General features: G+C 40.8%; 1 protein-coding gene across 5 annotated transcripts in view; it reads right to left on the bottom strand.

Moving 5' to 3' along the window:
- Window positions 1-25,143, bottom strand: part of ZNF704 (zinc finger protein 704) — a 249,314-nt gene that overhangs the window by 180,435 nt on the left and 43,736 nt on the right. For 2 of the 5 annotated variants that reach the window (XM_074898789.1, XM_074898790.1), the window contains exons 1-2: window positions 5,142-5,641; window positions 2,616-2,680 (exon numbers count right to left, since the gene is read on the bottom strand). The gene's annotated coding sequence lies outside the window, so the exon portion shown is untranslated. Of the gene's footprint in view, window positions 1-2,615; window positions 2,681-5,141; window positions 5,642-25,143 lie in introns of those variants that run through there. The other 3 variants (XM_074898787.1, XM_074898792.1, XM_074898788.1) reach the window with 2 other exon arrangements.

Raw genomic sequence — 25,143 nt, 5'->3', positions numbered from 1 at the left:
TTAATTTTGAATTTATTCATGCTTTCCCATGAAAATTGATACATTTGTCTGAGAGGTAAAGAAGATTCGGATTACTGTATTTGAGAGAATAGTTACATGAAGTTACTGCATAAAATTATTGATTTTCTAACAACAGAAGTTTTAGTCAAGGATAATGTCAAAGTTGTTCTCATCTATGTAAAACACTTTTTATCCACACAAAAAAGGCTCTTGATTTCCTCTACACCAAAAAAAAAAAAAAAGCTACTGTATTTTTCTCTTCACTGATGACTTAAGTATTTGGTTCTACTTTCTTTGAATAATTTTTACTCTTAATAGATTTGCTCATTTGACTACTACAGCTAAATTGCTGTAGTAATGGCAGACAATGACACTCTTAGGCTATGCTATACATGATTAATCTGAGTTTGAACTGAAAGCATTTATCATCTCGGGGCTCCCCTTCCTGTTTGTATTTTCTCTGTGTTTTCAGTTCGCCTTTCCTAACAAGAATGACAAAAATCAGTATGGGTTTTTAACCTAGAGAATGACATTTTTAGCTCTGAGGCGTATGTGTAAATGTAAATTTCCAGCTGTTAGAACAAAGAAATAGCAAATGTGAGGCAGATGTTAATATATTACCCATTGTTGGTAATACAAGCAAAAATCAACTTTAACACCCACCCCCCCAGCTACTCCAGTAATGAAAGCTTACTTGCTTGGGCATTTACATAGACCTGTGCTTACAGAAATAAAATATAAACAGTTTCCGACAATCCAAGGAGTCTAGTCTAGTCAAATCCTCTGTGTCGTTTCTTCCTCTTCTGATATTAACAATTCACAGACTAGAACATATAGCCAATGAAATGATCTCCAGATGTTTCTTCTGCTTAGCAATCTGATGAATGTCCAAAGACCATTTAGGGTCTCTGCTTCTTAGCATCTACTGCACAATAAAGTCAAGTGATATCTGGAGGATTCTGTATCCTATACTATAGCACTATTTTTCAGGACCAAACATGTTCAGCACTCAAAGTTAAACCCCATGTCTGGTGTCTATCAAGTACCACTTGACCATAAGTCTTCAAGCACTTATGAAGCCAGTGTAGGCAGAGCTAATGTTCAACTGCTCTGAGCTGCCTGAGAACTCTGCTTTCCTTTGAATCCACCAGCTGAAAAACCCACAGCACGTCTGTGAATCAAATAAGGCACTTCTTGCTGTATCTAGTTTCCTTGTTGCTTCTACCGCCTTCTAACCCTTGGAAACTTCTGAATTAACTGTTCTGGCATGGTGAACACAAGTCATAGCCAGAGGCACAGATGAGCATGGATATTCAGAGCATATTTATGGTTTAGATTCTCCTCCAGGGTCTCCAGCCTCTCTCTAGCTCTCACCATCTCACAACTCTATCATCTCATCTCTCTCATCTCACATCATCCCTACCATGGACCTCAGATGAATCTGAAAGTCCTTCTAATGTCAATACAGCAGCAACTTCCAATTGTCTTGTGTCAGGCACATTTGTGTTTGCAATTCCTTTCACACTAGGCAATTCATTAAGGGCTCTGTTTCGATTACCAAAATGTGTGAACACAATTTTGTATCTCATCTATACAGGGTCACTCTTATGTCAGCTCATTTTTGACTGCGACAGTCTTCTCCCATCCTACAGACAAAACAGTGTTTACATTTGGTTAGTTAAAATATTTACATTGCACATTCAAATGATGCATTTTCCCAGTGACAAGGCTCTCTATGGTATTTCCTCCTGTACCTACTATGCAGCGGAAATAGATGATTAAGATGAATATTCTGGGTGTCTCTAAACAAGTGGATTAAGGAAACAAGCAGCACAGCTATACTATACTAACACTGCTGGACTTTGTAATATCTATGCAGGCTGTGTAATCTGCCTAGTGCTGCATGAAAGCCTGTCTTTTAGGACCCCAAATCAGAAGAGCTACACAATTTCCAGTCATCATATTTCAAAAAGATTCTTCATTTATTGACCATTTAATTTTTCACTCAGTGAGTGAGGTAGAGTAAAACACGACAGATGTAGGTCCTGGGAGAGGAGGAGAGAATGATGCTGTTGGTTGATCATCAGTCTGTGGATAAGAGCCTCAGGCGCACCATGTCTGAAGGGAGAGCTGCTACCCTCCAGGAGAAGAGAGAAGTTGAGAAGGAAAGGTGACACTAAATCTGGCAGAGAAAGGCCACAAAGCGATGGTATTTCTGGGAATCAGAAAATACATCAGACTCTCCTGTTTTAATTTAAGACTTCAGAGTTGAGTAAAATATTGCAAGTGATGCTGCACAGGGACCTGCTGCACCAAGAGGTACACTGAACACACAGCGTGGCCAGTTCCCCAAAGGAACTGTTTGAGGCTCATAGAAGAGAAAGAGTATGCTTGTAAAACTTCATGAAATGGTGAAATTCAATATCATTTAAGACATATTATCATCTACTCATTAAACAGTTAATTTTGTTCATGTATTTGTTATTACCAAACAACCACCGTATGCAAGTCCTTCTGAGAATCAGAGTAAAGCAACATCTCACATGGGAACTCCACAGCAATGCAAAATTAGGAAGAAATTAAAACCCCCAGCTCTCAGTGGGTGTATTCCTTACCTTACAACGTTGTTCATGCAAGTCTTCATATAGGCTCTCCCAGTGAGGAAGCAAAAGCTTCTGTGCTGAAAAAACAATGAAGTGATGGTTAAAAAGTTACTGCAAAGGCCCTGCCTGTGCTTACGTCCATCACAAACTCTTCTGCATCTTTTTGTTTACAGAAACATATACAATAGATGAAAGTTGACTGGGTAAGCGAAAGCTATCTATTTTAAATTGACCCTGACTGCTTAGTGTCATATACCCTGGAGGAAATGGATTCTAAAAGTCACTGTATAAATGAGGCACACAGTGTTTAGCAAATGAACTTTAAGCAGGATTATTCTATGTGTGGGAGATGTATTTGCTCCACATTTTTAAACTAACAGCAAAAGAAACTTTGTGTTTGCTGGTTAAAACACAGCAGTAGAAGTAAAGTAATAGGCTCTACACCAGTACAAAGCAGTGTATTCACAACAATAAATGACCAATTTTGATTTAACCTAAACCCACATATATCCATGTATATTTTTATTTCCTGATACGAGTGTCTTTTTTAGTAAAGCATCAACTGAAAAACAGTTGTGAATTGCAACCCCTTTAATTATTGTGGTTCCAGTTTTTTGCTTGTGCAGACAAGCTCTGATTTGGGATTTCCACAAGAAAGAAAATCATTGAAAGACACAGAATATAATCTAAGGTCTCCTTTCTCTCATGGAGGTAATGACCAAGAATACCTCTCATTTCATAGATTAAAAAAAAGGTGGGTCTAAATGTGCTTATTATTACTTTAAAATTTCCTTCTTTACTGTAGCAGGTGTTGTCCGGAACATGTCTCCCTGATGAGAAGGGCACTGTTAAAATGCTGATGACCAAATGGCAGGATGCAGGGTCTAGCATCATCTCTCCAGCCCTACTGCCTGGCCGATGGGGCTGGGAAGCAGGGACCTGGCTCCCCTGCACTGGAGCCTGAAGTTTCCCTCTCCCTCAGCAAGGAGGGGGTCATGGGGAAAGTCTGCGTGGAGGGAGTGAACAGGCTCATCACCTGCCCACCCAGTGCCCGAACGGCTCCATTGCCAAGCAACCTTGGGGGCCTGTGTATGGATTAGTGGGGTGAACACTCCTGCACAAAGGGGATGCCGCAAATCTCCAGGCCAAAGGCCAGAATAAACCCAGATACCGCGTTTTGAGTGAGCGGGTAGCAGCCTTGCAGTTTTAATTTAACTTTTAAATGTTATTTCCTTCAGCTGTTCTCCTGGTTACACAGCTTGCAGCTCCCAGCCTTTGGCTGGCTGGCTAGCAAAGCCCCACGGGTTTGTCCACTGTGATGGGCAGCGGCTGCCGCTGTCACCAGCAGGATGTTTCCCGGAGTTTCTGCTACAAAGCAATGTGTTTATTCTTTGAAACAGTTGCTCCCTAAAGATTAAAACCAAACAGGAGCACAAAAGCAGTGTGTGTCCTCTGGGGCTGCTACGTGCCATCGGGAGGCACAAGGAGATACAAGATTCATTCTCCTGAATTACACACAAGTAATGGTGCTGCACTGGCAGAAGAGGGTAAACCCCTTCAGCATACAGTTGATACTCTCCTCTTTTTACTGCCCCTCCACCCCCGAAGAAATCAACAAAAAATCCCCCAACATTTTTCTTTCAAATTCCAGTTGCGACATTATGTGAGCTCCAGATCTGGGGTTGTGTCGGGGCATCCCCACTGCAGCTGAGCCCATTCACCCCAAAAACTGGGCACACAAAATGAACAACAGCCACAGCTACAAGGCATGCGCTTTTAAGAGCATGCTTGTTATCACCCTCAAATAGCAGTACGAACTCAAAAATATAGTTAATGATTACAAGGGACAGACAGCAAGAGGAACAGCAGAGAGACCTGGAGATGTGCTCAGACAAAATATATCTTTTAAACTAGAAAAGTAATAATTTAAAAACTATTAAAGATATAATTTAAGTAGTAAGAACACACGAGAAATATCTGCATAACAACATTAAATCTATTTAGTACAGTCTGTGTAGTCTGATTTACTAAAAAAAGGCTAAAAAAATAAATGCAACAGTGATTCTTCTTTCTGCTGAGGTGTTAATTTTTTACCACTGTACAGAATGTTTTCTACCCCAGGGAGTACCTGCAGGGGTGAAGAACTGTCTCTGGTAATAGGAAGAAGTATTTACCTTGCCTAATGGCTATATGTTAATGTATCTCTATTAGCAAAATCCATTTAATATTGCATTTACATAGTAGCTTCTGGCTTAAAAAAGTAAGAAAGCTGGAGAAGGAGACTTAAACGGTCTTTTCTTCCTCTGACGGGAACACATACAGATTTTCTCATTACTGGTAACGCGAATGAAGCCCACATAAAGGGGAACAGACAAACTCCAACAACCCTCAGCTGCAGCACGATGCCACCATGAAGCTTTATTCTCTTAAGGAGTACGGTGGACTTCACAACTTTTCCCCTCTCATATTACCCATACTTTAATTAATAATCAAATAGCAGCAATCACTACTGCGCTACTATAAAGATAAAAACCTTACCTTTGATTAACAAGGACTCCTCACCCCGGACCCTGTTTGCATTGTGCAGAGGGCACCAGGAGAAGCTATTAGCAGTGCTCTGAAACTCCCTCTTGTTGTTAACGCAGATCTAGGAGTTTCTCGACCCCTGTCCTCGGCCACTTGCCGATTCCGTATGCGCGGCGCAGATCCCCACCTTCTCCGGCTGCCAAGCCGGCCACAGCCTGCAAACAATGCCGCCTCTGTCAGCCCGCCGAACGAGCAGTGGCACAAAGACACGCTCATGTACAGCCCCGGACCTTTTTTTTTTTTTTTTTTTTATCTTCTTCTTCTTCTTCTTGGAGTACAAGCTGAGAGAATGGATGGGAGAAAAATGCTTATGTATTTGCGAATAGCCAAAGCCTCCTTGTGTCCTGGAGGAGTCAGACGGGGTCGGCGCAGGACGGGCACCCCAGCGCCTAGAGGGAAGATGAAATCTGCACTGGTGAGAGTGCTCCCTGCCTCGCTTCGCACATTTTTGTTTCAGATCCGGGGGTGGCTGCGTGAGCAAGCAACCGAAATAGGGGAGGAGTTACGCGAAATGCAATTTATGACTTGAAGCCTTGTCTGCCTTTTCGAGAGCGGGACGGAGAGCCGAAATCGCAGCGTGATGACACAGCAGCATGCCTGACACAGGTGGGGACCTGCCACCGCCTGCCCTCCCAAACGGGCTGGGAAAGCTCCCCTCCCCGCTGTGGCGTTATCCACGGGACAGGGCACGGATGCCGCGGCTGCTCTCGCACTCTGGAGAGCCTCTGACCACACTGGCTGCTCACTCCCAACCCATCGCATTACCAGCTTAATTTTCAAGGAGGCATGATGCTTCATGATCTTAACAAGTGACTGTAGGACGAGACAATGAATGACATCCTCAGCAGATGTTTACAGCTGTCAGTAGGAAGAGGGGAACACAGCAGCATCTTAAATCCAAGTCTTCCGCAAAACTTCCCTTGGAAATCAGAGAGGAAAAGCAGAAAGCCCTTTTGAAAATCAGATGCCTGTATTTTTCTTGTTTTGAAAGGACTATCGTGTGCATGTTGCACAAATTTCACGTAACTAGGTTTGTTTTCTAACAGAAAATGAGAAGCAATGTGGCCCGTCTCCAGAGGAGTTGGTGATGATCCCTGCTGAAACTAATTGGAATTTTACACTTTAACTCAAATATTCCCAAGCCAAGCTCCACGATAGATGGTAGCTGTTTCACATTCCTCCACGTTAATTATAGTTCAGATCTTAAAATGCTGCAACTGAACAGAGCAGTGAGCAACAATGTGTTGTCTTCTAGAAGCAAGCACCAAGGGACATGCATCCCTAGGGTGCAGCACAGCTATGAAATCATTCCACGTCCCTGATGAGCCATCGCAACATTACAGTAATTTCCCATGCAATTAGTAATAATTGGTGACTTGCTGGCAATTTCCCAGCAGCCCGATCTCACCCCTTTAGGAGTTCCGACCAGGTCAGGTGGCCATGCAGCCATCACTGATGCCCCAGCTCTCGGGGCTCATTTTTGCTGTTAAATTTTTGGGGAACTTCAAGGGTTATCTTGAATAAAGAACAATCACATATATGCCACTACCAAATTAATGCATATGAGTTCGTAACATGAGACAGAAAAATAAGAGAGAGATTTCTAAAGGGAATTTATAAACATTGTTTGAAAATAGCTTGTTTCAAAGCGTCTCACTGAGGCCAAACTCCAACATCATTTTCAGGAGAACTGAGCAACAGTGCCAGTGCCAGTAACAGCCCAGAAAGACTCTGAATCTTGTACTCAAAATTAAGCTGAGAAAGAAGAGCTGCAAATGAGCAACCACCTCTTCTAGTTTTATTCTATAATAAGAGCTCTTAAGGAAACTTTTTTCTTTTATCTATTAATAAGATCAAGTTATTTGTCTTAAGCATCTTGCCAAATGGACCTAAACAGGAACAGGATTGCTTTATATCAGCAGAGTCCCATGGCTCTATGGCAATAAAAAAAAATCAGATCTTCTTTGACAGAACGTCATAAACATCTAAAACATATTTCAGAGTAGCTTCCAGAGTCAGTATCACAGCTGATGGATCTCAAACATGATCTCTGCAGAATTACACAAGTAATCTCAAAAATCCATATACTTCTATCATTTAAAACAAAGTGCTGAGGCAAGGATGCCCCAAATGAGAACTGCATGGAGGCCAGCCTACACACTACACCCCCCCATTCAATAACTAGTAAAGGATGCAACATCTAGTGGTAAAATACATTAGGAAATGCTTGTTGCTAGAGGCAAGCAGAATTACTTTAACTAAAACAGGTCAAGTATAATCAAGAGCAATGTCCTACAGTCCAGCTTTACTCCTCCTCCCTTTTCTGTTTCTTCTAAGTTTCTAGTCCACATGAATCATTGGTCCTCGTCATTACTCTTCTCGTACCACTTTCCTCCTTTACTGTGCAACTTTTGTGAACTGCAACATAGCATCAATAGGCTGCCTAATGTAAAATGTCTAATACATGGTATACTTGGCTTGGAGGTAGTCAAGAACATTAATGATGGTTACTTCTCTCGGAAACCTTAGGTCTGGAGCAGAGGAGGGTGCTACAGCCTGCCTGTGTACACTGACGATACAGTGACGTATCCCCACAGTAATTCCATTAATTTCCAGTATCTTCTGAGATGTCCCTCACCTTAGCTCTCACATATCCTTAGCTCTCAAAGAATATAAAACCACAAAGATACTGCTCAGGGCAGTTTAGGTGGCAAGAGAGTTTTGTCATTCAGTGGAGGGATGAATTAAGGAACTACAGAATGAGTTTCAGAGAAGATCCAAGAGGAAAAAGCACAGTGTGCAGTCTGGCAGGGACAGTAAGGTGCAGTATGTGTCTCTGGAGTTGCAGAAGGATTATTAGATTTCTTAGTATGCTGCTACTCTGAAAAATCTGTTTTGGTCACAGACTTCTGCAACACACACACACATTCACACTCCCACTTTACATCTACAACGTTCAGTTTTCAGAAAACACAAGACCAAGAGTTTCTTTCTCCAATGAAGTATGCCAAAACTTAGTCACGGCTACTCTAATACCCTGATATCAAATTCAGTCTTTACAAATATAAAGCAAACATCTTAAAGTAAATTATGAACATCTCTGTCCATACAGATAAGATTTACACTTGTAAATTACTTCTCTAAATAGGTGTTACATCAAATCTTCCACTAGTCAAAGATAGATGTGTTCAGCCTGAATCAGGTGATAATGAAGCCTTAACCTTAGAGATCTTAGTTAAATTTGGATTAGCTGTTGATGAAAACCAATTTCGTAACACTCCTCATTCTAGACTTCCCTTAATTGCAGTTTTTCCAGTCAAACTTGTCACTGCTATTCCTTCCTGCATTAACTTTCTAAGAGCGTTACTTTCAGTGACAGTTTTGTTGCAGCACTGCATGGCATCAGTACATGCACCTCATCAGGTCCTTCCATCTGCCTGAGCCCAATGCTGGATTGTACCACATCGTCTCCATCAATGGGAGATCGAGGGATTAAACACATAATTACACTTAATCAAGCATCACCTTTTGCTCTGGCTGGGAGCTTGTCTGTCCTGGGAAGTACTTGCCTATCTCCTATGCATGCTGAAGACATGCACAGGCTGGACTGACTCCACTACTGAAGAGGGCTGTATTTCATTCTGAGCTATTACTTGGACACAGATCATTTGGGTCTATGGTCTGGTCTCTGCTAAAAGCTCTTGACTAACTCAGGTGAGTACATTATCTTTATAAACTACATAAGACTTACGACCATGTGGATTTTAATTTGGCATATCTATCATGTGTCTAAAGCCCCTTCTTAGAGCAGTCAAGTCAAAGCCTTACAAATATTTAAGGTGTACCAATACAACCTCAGTACAATATTCTGTAGTACAAGAATGCAAATAATTTTTTTGAATCTTTTTTTAATGGAAGATGATTTGCAGCATTATAGTAATTGTGATATAGATTCAACAAATAATTTTTTTAGGAAACCTGATACTGTTTGTAAATTTATTTCTCCACTTTCACCTGTCTGATTGGCACTGATAATGGAACTGAAACTTTCACCTCATCTGCTTCCAGATGAGCTTAAATTCCTTAATGCTATTCCACCAAGCAATTGGGCATGGCTCTTTGGTTTCCATTTGTAGTAACCAGAATTTCCAACTGTTTTTTCACACAAATACTTGATAGATTTAGGCTTGCTTCATCCAGACAAGACCAAATGTATTCAATCTGCTACAGTCAAGACTAAATACTTACATATGGTTTCCTAATGCTATTCATTAGGACATGGATGGCAACAAACGTGCTTCCTTTGATTTCAGCTTGCCTTTTACTCTTCCCTGCATCTTTTTTTATTAAAAATAAATGACATTACTAAGTTTTAATTTTTCATTCTTCCCAATTTTCAAATTTACCTCATTTATAAGGCCCAACTATTCTATGACAGAAGCTTTTTAGACCATTTAACAGGAGCGAAATTTCAACTGACGAGGGATTTTCTTTTTTGTTTAATTCTCTCCTGCATCCTCCCACTCTTCCTATTTTCCACCCCTTAATTAAATTTCAGGTCAAAGCTCTTTCTGACTCATGACATTCAAATGTTTTCAGATTTGGTTAAAAAAATCGTGCAAATGCATTATCCTATATTGTCATAGCTAACCAGGAGAAACTCTCCTGAATTATTTGGATATATGGACAAGATCTTATTATCTAAATCAAATTGCTAAACTCTAAATGCACAAGGATTTTTTTATTTTTTTTTTAAAAAGCAAATCTGATTAAAGTGTGCTCAAAATAATGGGCCAGACTATAGGATACTAGTGGGCAGAGGTTCTTGAAATGGAAGTGACACCATGCTAACTGGCAGAACAGCCACCAGAAGATATAAATCTATTTAAGACCTGAGGATTTAGTTTTGAGATTATAAATGCAAGAGACAAAGAATGACATCCTCCTGTCATTTGCTGACAAGCTGCAATAAAGCAGCTAAGAAGGATACTCGTGTCACTACTTGATCACCAGCTCTGCATCCTGCCTCCTACAGCTGACTTTTATTTCCAAGTCCTGATCCTGTCAGACCTGTGTGAATTATCCTGGTTCTGCTGCCAGGAGTGGTGGCATCATGCTCAGCAAAAGCATACCAGATAAAATTGTTTGTATTAAGGAAATTGCATTATATGAAAAGTAGTTATTAAGATGTAATTTTCTTTATACAAGCATTTGCACAAACTATACAAGTCCTATTACCAGAGCTACTGCTCTGTAGAAACTGTTGGAAGCACATTTAAGTATTGAATCAGTGCTAAAGATGTCTGTAACATTTATTTATTCATAAAACAGGGGATATATAAAAAAGATAAAGAAAACACTTAGAAACTTTTATTTAACCACAGTGAATTGAGATAGTGTTTAACAGTGGAAGATTCATTTCAGGAAATACAGGATGGTGCGTAGAATGCCAGCAACAGTTCTTGGTCTCTTTGATTATCACTATATCCTTCACAGTGAAAACTGGTTTAAAAAGCAGGAAAAACACGATAAAAGAACCTTAATCCTCTTCAAAACATAAAGCTGGTTAATTACGTCAAACATTTCTTAATGCAAGCGAGGCTATGCAGTCTTCCTAAGTACCCTCAGGATGGAGCAGACAGCTGGCTGCCAGTGCATCTGCTTCACATGGCACTAGCATGAAGTCTAGCAATACTGCCTTAAGTTTGACCTATGTTACTGGTCTAAAAGAAAAAAAAAAACAACAAACAACCCACATCCTAAAGAAGCTGCTGGCACCTCAAATTCAGAGAGCTCCTGAAGCAGACAAACCACAGATCAGTAAGAGAAGGCATTTCCACCTTCCTTCTGCTACTGTTGTCTTGGGATTTTATGCTTTTTGCCTGGACTCCACACTACCTGTGAGAGATCAGACCTGTTTTTATATCTAATATTATATTGTCCTTTGATACTTTGTTCTCCCATCCATACGTGCCATGGATGCATTGGCACATATCTGAAAGCCTCACCCAAACTTGGTTCATAAAGCTGGACTGAAAGAATTTAGAGAGTAATTAAAAAGGAAACAGAAGAGCAACTCTCTCAAGTTCTGATAAAGCCAAGCTTATGCAAGGGTGCTGAGAAGCTGGACCCTGCCCTGCATCAAGTATACTTTCAACAAACACTTCTGAGTGAAGTGGCCCAGTAAACCAGAGGTGCCTGACCACCAGGGGAGCTCCCTGAACGCTCTGAAAGTATCTGCTCGTAAAGGTTTTGCCCTGATCACACAGCATGGCTGTGACAGTGCTGGTTGCTTGGGTTTTCTTAAATAAGTCTTCATGATGTTGTTATTAGTTATCTCAAGCATCAAGAATCAATCACAGCCAGCAAGCAGAAGCTCAGCCTTCAGCATGCCTCCACTCCACCAGTCTTTGATACATAAAAGCCAGCATCTGCAATGGAGACTTTACCCTATAATTATTACATAAGCCTCTACAGGATCATGGCTCAGTAAAGCTGGTGATGCCAAATGAAAGCTGCTGAGACAGACCACTGCTGAGGAGCCTTCATCTACTGCGATGCCTTCATTTCAGTGGATGAGTTTTGCAGCTACCTGCCATTTGTGGGAGGTGGCAGATGGTGTGGACTGACGGACAGAAAGCGCAGAGCATCACTGCTCTGACCAGCACCCAGACAGGGAGTACTTCTCAGAACATTTGTATGTCTCTCTCTTTGGAAAATAACCCTTTAAATCACTCTGTAAGAACTGAACACGATGCTTACGGAATCCTGCAATAACTCGTGAATGACAAGATTTTTGGTTTTCATCTTTGAATGTGACCTCTGTCATTTTTACATATATTGCTGAGACAGCCAGTGGTTTAGCAGAGGCCTGTTCACCAACTGCAGGCTCTGTGCTGGACAAAATACACTGGACAAAACAGTAAACAGTATTGCCTGCACCAACTTATTGAACTGGGAGAGATGCTAGCATAAAAGCCTAAAACAGGTATCAGAGATGGGATTTGCTTAATGGAGCAAGATTTGCCAGATGTAATTGCACACTGCAGAGAATCACATTAGCCTACCTTTAGAAAAAAACCCACACTTAACCAAATCCTGAAATTCTTCTTCAGTATTTGCATTAAATCCATGGGAATTGTATGGGCTTCAGCATGTGTTTTCTCCCACACCAAATCAGCCAGATGGACAGACAGGGATGTGAGAAAAACATTTGCTGTTAAGCCTGAGGGGAGATGAACAAGTAAAAAAAGCCCCCATGCTTCCCCCCTACCCAAAGCATACACCCCCCACCCTATATTGAGAGCCTGGCTTTCACAGAGCTCCCTTCCCTTGAGTGTGGAGAAAGCTGCAGCCAGGCAGCCAGTGGGGCAGCACTCCTGCCAGCACCTTTGCCATAGCCAGGAAGCATTCCTGGGGCCCTCCGTGCCATGTCAGAGCAGGGAGCAAGCCTGGGGCTCCCTCACATCCATTGCCCTGCCATCCAGCATGGCCCCCGAAGAAAGGTCACCCTCTTTCGTGACTGACAGTTATTGCAACACAGAAGGTGGCTTCGTATAAATAGTTTCTGTTCACTAAAATTCATCTTCCCTAGCTTGTTTCCTTCCTAACACTTGTTAATGGATTTCATTACAGTTCTTCTTTTTCACGTGCATTCCTCCCTCCACAAGGAAGGCGCCAGAGCAGCTGCAGCCAGCTGTAAACTTCTTCACAGGGACCCTGACTGCTGCCTCTGAGACATCAGCAACAGTCCTGTGATGATGGAAAGCATCTTAACTTCAGACAAGATCACTTGCTGCTGCTGTGGAAATCTGGGCAGCAAAGTGCTGCTCAATTTACAGCCAGGGAGATGAGTGTGCCTTACATGCTGCAAGCAGGAGAAACATTTCATTTGAAATCAGTGGGACAGAGCAAACAAATTAATCATGCAATATGTTTAGGCAAGCCTCACTTTCTCTGAAGTGTTTCAGGAATAATGTTCAACAAATGGTAATTGTACCCTCTCCACCTTTGCCTTTACTGTCTGAGAAAGGGAAAGACAAAATATCAATTCTCTTTTTCCATCACTTTTCCATCAGATTTTCGGGGTGGCTGTTAGCATCCTCGCTGTATTAGACACCTGAAGTCACACTGAGTCAAAGTCTGAATCTTTGCTCAGACAAATCTCCTAGGAACATCAGTCTGGAAAGCTTGTGCTGGGAAACCAATTCCTATTCTCTGCCACTGGAAGCATCACAGCTGATAATCCCAATTGGGCCAAATAATGCGGGTCTCTTGGTTTGTTTTACTTTCCTAATTTTATAGAACATAGAGAAAATAAACTCAAATAAGAGCGAGCTATCTCACATGTGTAGCCCATTCAAAACTGAAACACAGACATTAACAGTGTGAAATACAGGCAATATACAGATTTTCTCAAAGAGATCCTATTAGCACAGAGAGATAACTGGGCTGGCAGATATGCCTTCAAAAATTAGAGGTCTTGTACACACTGAGAAATCTCTTTGCCTCTCTTCATGAAGTAGCTTTTGTTGTTGTTGTTGTTGTTCAGTCTTTCTATCAATTCCAAATCCTGATAAAAAAAAACTTACTTCCTTTGCTTGTGTTTTATGAGCTTATGACCAAAAAGAGCTTCATGCAAAACACATGAGTGTTAAGCTGTCATTTAGATATTTTCTCATTTAAATAGGAGGCTGTTCTTTGCATGAATTTAATGTTGTCAGTAAGCACAGGAGGTGTCAAATGCTTTGGCCTTTATGTTACTTCTTACTGATATAATAATAGCCATTAGATCCTTTTTTAAAAAAGTAAATCACTCACAGTGCTATTTGGGGCTTTTTATAACAATATTTAACACGGGAGAGGGCATAAAAGGGTAAGCAACTGAAGTCATGCCTCCAGACAAAGTATGCACTTACCACCCAGTATAATTGCATGTACGAAACCACTGTTAACAGATACAAAGACAAGACCAGTTAAGGTTTGCTGTTACCGTGACCTAGCATCTCCGACTTCTGCTCTGTGCTTCTGCTCTTCAACCACCCCTTTGCTGCAGCTGCACCCCCGTCCTTCCTCCGCCAGCGGCTCCAGCCCTTTCCTCTGACAGCATTAGCAGTACCACTCACAGCACTGGATATTGCCTACTTGATTCGTCACTGAATCGACACAACATAAATCCCCCAGACATGCCAAAGCAACACTACATTAATGCTTCAGCTATGCTGCAACAGCATCACCCAGAATGCCTAGAAAATTATTTCAGATGACAGTGGCTTTGTTCTCACTGCACTCTGGCCAGGAAGTGGTTAAAATGGATGGGGAAAACCACTGAAAATAATCTGAAAGATGATATTCCCATCATGTTTGCTACTTTAAATCCTGGTTTTGCCTATATAAACCTTTGTGCAACACTGCCCTGTTGAAATCATTAGAAACACTCTGCCTTCGTGCAGGTGGAAAAGCCCAGAACCTGATCCAGTGTGCAGGGGGAGCACCACCACTTCGCCATCCATGAGCCTGCAGGGCCATGTCAGTCATTTGTTTCTCCAGACATCCGCCCGCTTAGGATGATGCTTTTACAGGAATTTTTTAAACTACATTCTGTCCCATGCAAGTGTGCAAGCCAACAAAATTTAAACCCTGCTTTTGACAGTAATTTTCAATACAGATGGAGTTCACAGGAACCATTTATCCTTCACATTTGTGTTTTCAGCTTTATCATTTCCATGTGCTCAAGACCCCTTATTTTGGTGCTAGAATTACAGGCATGATTATTTTGACTCAGCATCATCTCACTATCCTCCCTTCTGCCTTAATGTAACAAAGATAAAAGCAAAAGCCCTACCCCTCCATATAATTTTATATTTTTACTAATAGCATCCAAAAGGCAGATAAACATGTCAAAACAAAACAGAGCTGCACGCAAGGCAATGTGAAGTATTCCTATCACTTCAGAGACCTTATCTTTTGTGTTTTCCTGACTGTGGTAAATGACAGATAATCCTAAATGGTGAAAATTAGTGAGGAAGTTTGCTTTGCAAACAATTCCCTTGAAAAAACCTTGCAAGGAGCTAGTTAGTAGTGTTAAAGTTTTTGTCTCTTTAACATGCAGTTCTCTACTAAAAGTGGATAACATGAAGTAAAGTACCAGAAAATGAAGAGGCTTAAGATTATACACAGTCAGTTGGGCTTTCTCTAAAGAAACGTTACATGGACCCTTTACAGCTTGTGAAGCTGAGTTTCTAGAAGCCAAAAGAAGCGTGGAGTAACGGAAGGCTTGTGTCAAAGGACAGCAGCAGGCAGGATCCCACACAATGAGTCTGCATTGCAACTGCACTAATACCCTCATCACATAAAAGGGCAGGAGCAATAAACAGGAATGAAAGGGAAGATTAATTCCTGGTGGCCTTTACAGCTAAGAGCCATTCCATCAGGGCAGCAACACTAGCCAGGAAGTTGTGCTCTCCATGGCTAGGCTGATGCCTGCTCCGTATTGGGACCCTGACTCTGAGGCATTGCAAGCAGGACACCTTGCAAACGCTACAGATGAGGAGGCTTCCGAGAGCTGAATGTGGGAAATATAAGGATGCAGCACTTTCCTTGTTGCTGATGGTACCCAATTCTGGCCATTGGATGAACCCATCATTTCTCCATCAGAGTGAAAACATTTCCTGGAGGCTCGCACTCCCCAGAGCACTGCAGGAGGGTCTGGCAGCTAGAAAGGAGAAAGATGAATCTTAAAGCCTCTGGAAAGATAGAGGCAACTCAGGATAAGCAGGTTAGATGGGTATCTAAAACAACAAGCGGTGAGATCAATGCACTTGGTAGCTAGGCTGAATGGCCACCTGGGATTCACCAGGCTGGAGCTTTTTGTTCAGTAGCCTTCGAGACACAGTTTAGGAAGCAGTATCCTGAAACAAGATTTACTATCTTCCACTGGAACAAAGGTTCAGAAACGTCAAGACAACCTTGCAGCGGTTCCCCTTCTCCAGTGAAATCCAGCTTCTAATAAATGCTCAGGAGCTCCACAAGGCCAAAGCTTTCATGGAGTCTGTGCTGGGAATCTTAAAACAGAGCATGCCTAGTACAAATAATTTTATTCATGGTTTTAAATTTTGAAAGGAGCAAAAGTGAAAACAAAGAAATGACAGTAGTAATGCTTCCTGTCACTTCCAGAAAGTGGAATCTACCACTTGAGCTGAAAAATTAATAACATAACATAAAAGTTTAAGAGTGTAGGAAGAACTAACTGAAATCAGAGAAAAGATGTGTCTTGAAGCAAAGCTATGAGAAGAGTAATGAAAAGAACTGGCTAAAATACTGGTGCAACCAAAAAAATAAAACCAATAAAAATATTTAAGTCATCAAGCTCAAATTAAAACTGCTTAGACTTAGCTACAGGTATGAAAAGAAATACAGCTATAAGTAAGAAAATAAAGCAATATGGACTTGACAAGAAATGTAACTTGTGCTAAAATAAAGCCATATGAAATTGTATACAAGTTGAGAAAGGTTATTTGCCTTTTTTTTTTTTTTATTTTTTTTATTTAAAGAGTACAGCTTCCCATCTGCTTTTGGACAGCACACAACAATAGTCCCAAGGCCCTAAGAGATCTTTACCAGAAACCTCCCCACTCACTCTGGTGTCCCATAGCTCAGCCACATCAAGTTTAGCTCTCCATACACTCTTGGAAATGTTTCCAAGCAAACCCAGCAGCTCCACATGGAGAGCTGCTGGATCCTTGAGGAGCTCACAAGTCTCTACAGACAGAGCACTCTTCAAAGCACCAGCACACGGGGAAAACATCCATTAATTTTAGTACTAACCTAGGGGCTTAACATGACCATCCACACTGGCCTGCAGGCATTAATGTCCCTCCTAGGCGTGACACCCCGGTGTGGTGCATCGTGGACAGGTGGTGGCATCGCCACCATCCCCGGGCACTACCTCGGGCGCCAGGCTGCCTTCCTGAGCAGGTGCTGGGGGCCGACTGCAGGGCAGGGGGCACCGGGGGAGAAAAGCCAGGAAATACAGAAAAACTGAGACAAGTTCTCTCCTCATTCTCCCCACCATGCAAGGACTTGGACCTTCACCTTTTGAGCCAAATTGTCGCTTTTCATTTTTTTTTATCCTCGCCATCCTGAATGACAATACTGTGAGCCCTTCCAGGCTGAGGAGACCGCTGCCACATCAATATTCATAGAAGAGATCCTGAAGAAAGTTCATTTATTTTTGAGAATTATTACAGTTAATTGGAAACATCTGCTACAAATATCTGTATGCCAGAAGCATCCCATTCTACTAGGCACTCTCTGCAGGAATACCCACTCCGTCCTTTCTGGATAGGTTTTGCTAATGGCATCTTTATTGTTAAAGAAAAGACACTATAAGACTAATCGGCCAAATGCAGAGTTTAAATTGTCTCTGCTCATTTTCACACAAAGTAGTTACATATGTTGTGCTGTCACAGCTGTGAAAGATATTTTCATCTCCTTGTTTGACTTTTAACTGCTTTCTTGCAGTGAATCAGGTCAAGGAGTTTTGGGAACACTGCTCCCCTCCGATACCCGGTAGTATCCTTAACCTAATACAGTGCTGCAGTGAGAATATTCAAGTACATGCAATTAAGATTTTACATGTGTATGAGATTAATATTACATTAGTGTAAGTACCTTATTTAATGTAATGTGAATGTTAAATATTTGTGTAAGTATTTATGTGAATAAAGGATAATTATTTGAATGTCCAGTGTAAAAATGTTCTTGTGGGGATAGAATACAGCCTAAGCATGAAATATTTGCAGATCCCAATAAATATATTCATTGAGACTTACTGAAAATCCATGCTGGAATTTACAAACACAAAATTTATAACAATGTCTATACTACAGAGCTTGGCCACAACAGCTGGAGACTTCTTACTGGCTGTACAAGGCAGCATGATGGAAAAATTTGTTTAAAAAAGTAAAGAGTAATAACTCAGAATCTTCAAAGACCTATTTGAAGCAGATGCTCTTCCCTGAGATGCCAGACTAGGAAACTTCATTCAGGGAGGAAAAAAAAAAAAGGTGAGATTTTGAGCCATAATTTTTTTTTTTTTTTAAATTAAATTACTACAGGTAAAATTTTCATGACCACAGATGGTCACTATGAATTCTTATCTCAAACCAGATTAAAAACAGATATTTACCTTTTACATGAAGAGCAGAAATCAATTTTTTGTAACATAATCTTCTTAGATCCTCTCCCACCCCAAGGGTAAGAGTAGCCACAAATTTCTCATTTAACAGTGTGGGAATGGACATTTCTTTGTCAACACTGTTAAGAAGTTCCAAATCATGGTGAAAGAACTTGCACTCATCAACAGACAGAAAAAATGAACTGTGAAAAGCAGAAGACCATGTAATGTCTGGATATATATTTTAATTTGGCAGAATCATGATGCTGACAGTAATAATACAAAAATAAGGCGGCTTCTGACTGAAAGAGCAAGTATTCCCTTATTCCCTGAAGCAGAACAGTTCCCACACTACATTATAACTGTGGCAATGATTAGGATGTGAACTTTTGGGCCAGTTTTCTTCATTTTGTGTAATGAGTTTATGAGGACCATCATCACTTCATCTCTCACATTTGAACAAGCTAGTTTGTATGTCTTTCTGCTTTCTTCAAGAAAAGGCAATGATAAGGCTGGCAGTGATTATCACCTGTACTAAATTCAAGAGATATTAAGTGAAAAAACCTATGAACCTCAGTGTTCAAGTTAAAGTTCACTGCCAGTTAAGTAGTATTCTTGAACCCTCACCATACTGCTATATAAAAATTAATACAACTGCTCTACAATTTTAAGGCATCATCAACCAGAAAATTATACAGTAAAGTGTATAGTTCCTGAGAACATTCATAGGAAAATTACTCCCTTTCGCTCATTTGTACTGTGAAGCAGCTTTCTCTCAGAGAAGTGGTGGGTTTGGTGGACAGTGCCACAGCTTCCTCTGTCCCCTTGGGGAAAGCTCTGATCAAACTTTTCTGGATTCACTGCAGAAATGCAGAAGCTGCGCTTACACGAAGGTGGGAGATATGCCATTTCTGTTGGTATTAAACAGAACTAGATGAAGGAAAGAAAAATCACACATTCTTGTTTGTAGCATCAAGTCACTCTCAATTCTCACGTTTGTTGGCTTGCCATGCTGCACGTCTGACACAAAAGACAATCTTACTCTCAAAGCAGAGTAAATCAGCAAGTAAAATTCTTGGAATAACAACAGTGATATCTGTCCAATACTTTCCTAAAAATGCATATTAAACTTGCTTCAGCCATGAAAACTTGATTAATGTGTTTAATACATTTGGAAGGAATAGTCATTCATGTCAAGAGTAAACAATGTAAGCATGGAAACTGGGTGAGAATAATCTTAAAAAAAAATGAAGCAAATGCTTCAGGATACAACCCCACTACTGATAACCATTGTTATGGCTAATCCAAAAAGCAAGCTTTACACGCCCTAAGTGGAATGAACTGTCATTTCCACTCTTTCCTTCTGTGGCAGTTAAGGAAACACGAACATTAGCATATGAATGAACGAACCAAATGGCTGGATTTCCTGTGAAATCTTAAATTCTGCTTTTTCAAGATTAGGAAGAACAGAAATCATGACACATGCTTTCTCCTGAAATCCACAGAGCCCTACGAACCTCAGAGGACCACATGTGAGGAAGGAAGACAAGCAGTGACAAAAGCAGAGAAGAAGAGGCACCCGCTCTGACCCAAGCATCACAAGCATGGCCCTGTTGCAGAGTTCCTGCCCGTATGGCTGCAGGCTGACCCTGGGGTCCAGCAAACCAACTGCTGTCCTCTCATGCTCAAGCTCCCTTCTTCACGTGTCCAAGGTCGTCTCCCAACGGCAGTATTTAAGCAGCAGAGAAGCGATGCTTTGCTCAAAGCACTGATGACACAACTACAATATCTAAGGATACCCATATGCTGGTTTTTGGCAGCACACGCTGCTGGAAGGTGGTATAGCAGAGCTGATACTTACCCATAGCGTGCCTGGTGTGGAAAGTCAACTTGATCAAAGAGTCAATTTAAGAGCTCCAGCCTGCCTTTGGGAACTATGTAAATGTGGGACACAGCACTTACCACACTGTATTGGGACTCAGCTCTCAATCACCTTCTGTGTCTTAGCTACCTAAACCTCACTCCAACCTTCCTGCAGCTGCAGCTGCCAGTAATCTTCCCATCTAAAGCCTGTCTGCATGATTTCAATCCACTTCCACAGAGAAACATCCACAGGTAGTGGAGTCTTCATCCTTAGAGATATTCAAAAGCCTGAGCAACCAGCTCTAGGTGGGTCTGCCTGAGCAAGGGGTGGACCAGATGACCTCCAGTGGTCCCTTCCCTCTTCAACTCTCCCATGATTCAGTGAAACTGCTGAAGTTGCCTTCACAGCACAAGTTGTCTTCCAAGAGGGAAACTTACGTGCTGTAGAAAGGGAGATTTTCTATTTCTCTGCAGGCAGGTTAATATTTAGGTTGTGCTCATGGCCGGTGATCACTGACATCCAAAGAGATGCAGAAACTCAGCACATTCCCACAACAGCAAAGGACCTGGGATAAACAGATGTGACCAACAACCATCCCTTCAGGAGACGCAGAGTTTGCTGTCTCTGAAGCGTTCCCCTTTTCTGCTGCGTTGCAGCTGTGTGCACAGGAACACATCTTCTTTCACGCTGCCCTCAGTGTGCAGACACATACACCACCGGGGAGTGCTTCAAACACATGTAAGCAACTAGCAATTTAATTAAAACGTCCACACACAGAGTGGCACGTGCACATCCTTCCTCAAGAGAAACACCTTAAATAAATACAGCAGCACAGGACTGCAAAAAACTTCCAAGTCTATTCCATCAACTGAAGAAATCCCATCCTAGAGTTGCCCTTTGTTTTTACCTCTGCTAAGAGATAACCAGGAATTGTCTTCTATTGCCTGGCCTCACTTCACCCATGGTCCATTTACTTTCCGGATGCCCACTGTGTCATTTAAGTAAAATTTAGCTCTTTTAACCCCCTGGTGTTTATTTTCCTCCTGTATATTTACCCTCCTGAAGACAGCACTATCTCAGCCCCTGCTTTATTGTCTGAATGAGCCAAGGTTTTTACAGTGCCTTATGGTATAATGCATGATCCACCATCCCCCTGATCATCCTGATAGCCCCTCTGTGAGCCTGCTTCAGGTTGAACTCATCTTTCTTTAATGTGAATGCTATTCTCACTGTGCTTTGTCAACACTTCAAAATATGTTGTTAATACTTTCTTTCCCTGCTAGAAATACCTCACCCACTATCCTCTTGGCATGTATTTATCTTTTTAACAGCAGCTTGATCCTATATAGGATAGGTCCTAGGATCCTGGATCTGCAATAGGCCACAGATCTAAGATCCTGGTCCTAGATGACCTCATATAGCTGTATTTATTTTTTCCCAGTTTTCATCTGATGAGTTCCCAGCTCACAGACTAAATTTAGATGCTCATTCCCTGAAAGCATGGCTTTGCACTTTGAACAATTACATTTCACGCTATATCTATTACACCAACTCAGAGGAAAACCTAATCCTTCTTGTGTGATGTTATGATCCTCTTCTAAAATGTCAGTGACTCTTACCTTTGAGTCATCTGTAAATTCATAAGCGTAGCTACTGCTTATTTGTGACAATGATAGGAAGATATTAAACATGTTTCATCTCCTTTGAGGAACTTAATTAGCAGCCTCCTTTTGGCCCAACACTTACATTTCAAGACTATGTTGTCATCTCCTCTTTATTCATTTCTCTACCTATTTAAAATCTCTTCTATAAATCTCCTTCTTCTCTTACCATACTGATAAATCTCCATGTGGGTACCATATACAAATTCTTTAGCAAAATTGAGATGGATTACATCTATTGCTTTTCTTCAACAACGGAACTGAAGAAGATGAAACATCTACCCTTGGCACAAAATATTTATTAATCATTTTTTATTTCATCCAATTTTCCATTTGCTTCCCCGACTTTATTACCTTGTTCAAAATATTATGTACTCTAGAGGTTGGTCTAACAGGCTGTTATTTGCCCAACTTCACTTCCCCTGGCTCTATCTCATAATTTGAAGTATAAATTTCATATTTCTCATTCTCATGCCCCATTGTTCAATATATTCATTAGAAACTCTGCAATCTCAGATAACAATAAATGTCTTTCCAGGGAGGAGCAGAAATGTTTTTAGAAGTAAAATCTGATGACCTTTCATTGCTTGTCTCTGGAAAAGAAGTGCTGGATATTATGTTTCTCTAACTTGTCCCTGAAACTGCACTGCTCTTCTTAATGTCACACTATTTTTTTTTTTTTTTTTTTAAATAGCTAATAGGGGAAACATGTGGTTCCTCTTTAAAGAGGCCTCCCAAATCAAACCTAAAATCAAATACCTCCCCGTAACTTAATTTAAAGGTTAAAAAGGTCAAGATTCTCTTCAGCACCAAAGTACTTGTCCAATTCACAATAAGAAATTTAATTTCTCTCATCTGGAGCAAGTGTGTATAATGCAAATGGCATTCAGAAACTCTACAGCACTTTGGAATTAAACACACTTTTTCCAGCTGCTGTTTTAATCCTGAGAGTCTGGAAATGAAACAAAGCCTTGTCTCACTGACATATCCCTGGATTAACATTAACTTCAACAAACGAGTTTAAGTGTTTTCAGCCACCAACTGTGTGAACTCCACTGTATATTGCTCTGTACACTAGTACACTATCCCACAACCTAATTAGCAGCACTCCAAATATTCTAGATATCTGCTAATATTATGCACAAAGTTGTAATTAGAAGTGTGTGTGTACACAGATACGGTTGGAAAAAAGAGAACAAATGTGCAGCTCCAACTGATATCTTTATTAACTCCTTCTCAGTGGCAGTATCATATACCAGGTTAGTGTGAGGTTAATGTATACCCCACACTGTGACCTTTCTGACTGAATTTAATTGCATCCCTACCAAGGATATAGAAAAATGATAAGGTGCATGCTGATTGATTTTCTTCCTTGCAGACCACAAGAGCTCACTTCAACTAAACCTTGGCATTAAATTTACAGCACAACTGAAAAAGAGTTTCAAATGATATACACCCTAATCTAATTTTTGAAACTGTTATATCAAAGACTCTCCATCATAAGCCACAAAATCCCTATTTACCTCTTCTGTAAACCCTCTATACTCCATAGAGCATTATCCCTCAATTCTTAGTGTGCTCAAAACATATGTATAACGCTGTCAGAGCATTGCTGTCAAGCATTAAAGAGGACTTTTAGGCATCCTGCCCCTGTAATCTTTGGGGACTTCAGTAAGTACAAGTCAGGGGAAAATCAAAGTAAAAAGAAAAGACAGGTCATCATGAACCTTAATGCAAAGAAATCTCATGATAGACATTTCTACTATACATGCACAACACATTTAGGTTCTACAAGAATTTTACTATCCTTACTTTACTAAAGCTGACACGAGTATCTTTGTGAACGTACCAGTGCACAGTGAACTACCTGAACTGGGAAATTTTGCCAGAATATTTTACACACTGTGATTGCTGCATAAAATATGATATGCCTCATTATAGAGGGTTTGATTCTAAGCTTTAGTTTATTTTCTTTGATACCAACTTAGATTTTTTGCTAATTTTTCATTATTCTTTTAAATAATTTTTTTGTTGTATTTTCAGATATTCAATAGTAACACTACATTCTGCAATAAAAATGCTCACGGGGAACTTTAAGATATGTTTATTTAAAGCAATTTTCACTTGCAGTGGATGAAAGGAATAGCCAACCATACTGGGGTTTCAGTTTTTTTTTTTTTTTAAGGAGGTGATGGCAGACACATTTTGTTATTAATGTATAGGGGTTTTAGCTATTGCACTCATCATCACAGTCAGATCAACTCATCTACATTAAAGTACTGAAGAGCACTGTGCACAGCTGAACCATCACTTGGATCAACTGTATTTAGAGGAACGGAAACTTGGATGAGCTCCAAATTTTGGTAGACCTAATGTCTCATTTGCCAGTGAATAATCTGTATCAGAAATTACTTTAAACAACAATATTAAAATTAAATTCATCCCATGTTTAACATGCCCATTAAAAAGAAATCTTTCAGTGCCATTCACTGAGGCTCAGATATGGATAGTCAAAATGACCATGTGGTTGGCTGCAGCCCACCCTCAGCAATATCCTAGAATTACCCAATCTGCAGATGCTGTGGAGTCAAGGATGAACTTACCCACTCAAATATTCGCCTTTACAGCTACTCTCTTTCCATGAGTCTCTGATGCTCAAGGGTGTGCCGACCAGGAGCCTCAGAAAACAAAACTCTGGGTAGACTAGTCTGACCTATGTGAGTTTTTGGAGTCTTGGTAAAGCAACATTTTAATTTCACAGCAAGGCTGTACCCAAAGCAGTGCTGGAGCCTCCCGAAGCCTTCCATCACCCCTAGCTTCCCATCGATGACCCTTAAGAAACAGAGCACAGTGGCAGCAGCAGGCTGTGGTGGACCTGGGGCTGGGTGAGTTTCACAGAGCTTTGAGCAAGGAGTCAGTGCTGTAACAAAGCAATCTCCCAAGAGCCCACTGTGAACCTAAATTCATAATTTCTCATTTAATTCATCAGAATGGAAGCTCAGCGTGAACGACTCCACTAAGGCAAAGACAGAATTAGCCTCATCACACATGCGGCAGCATATGTCTCTTTCAACATGCACTGCAAAACAGATACTGAATGGAAAACAGATGATTTTTAACTTCCTATTCTGTCTACTGGTAAAGAAAACATTCTCAAAACCCTGCATATCTCCATGTAAATTACTCTATTGCAAAAATAAATATCAAAGTTATGTAAGATGCTAGGTAAGTAGCAAAAAAGGCTTAAAAGAA

The sequence above is a fragment of the Athene noctua genome, chromosome 2 (assembly GCF_965140245.1).
Source record: "Athene noctua chromosome 2, bAthNoc1.hap1.1, whole genome shotgun sequence".
Classification (NCBI taxonomy): Eukaryota; Metazoa; Chordata; class Aves; order Strigiformes; family Strigidae; genus Athene; species Athene noctua.
The sequence above is the reverse complement of the archived record's forward strand: the minus strand, read 5'-3'. Positions and strand labels throughout refer to the sequence as shown.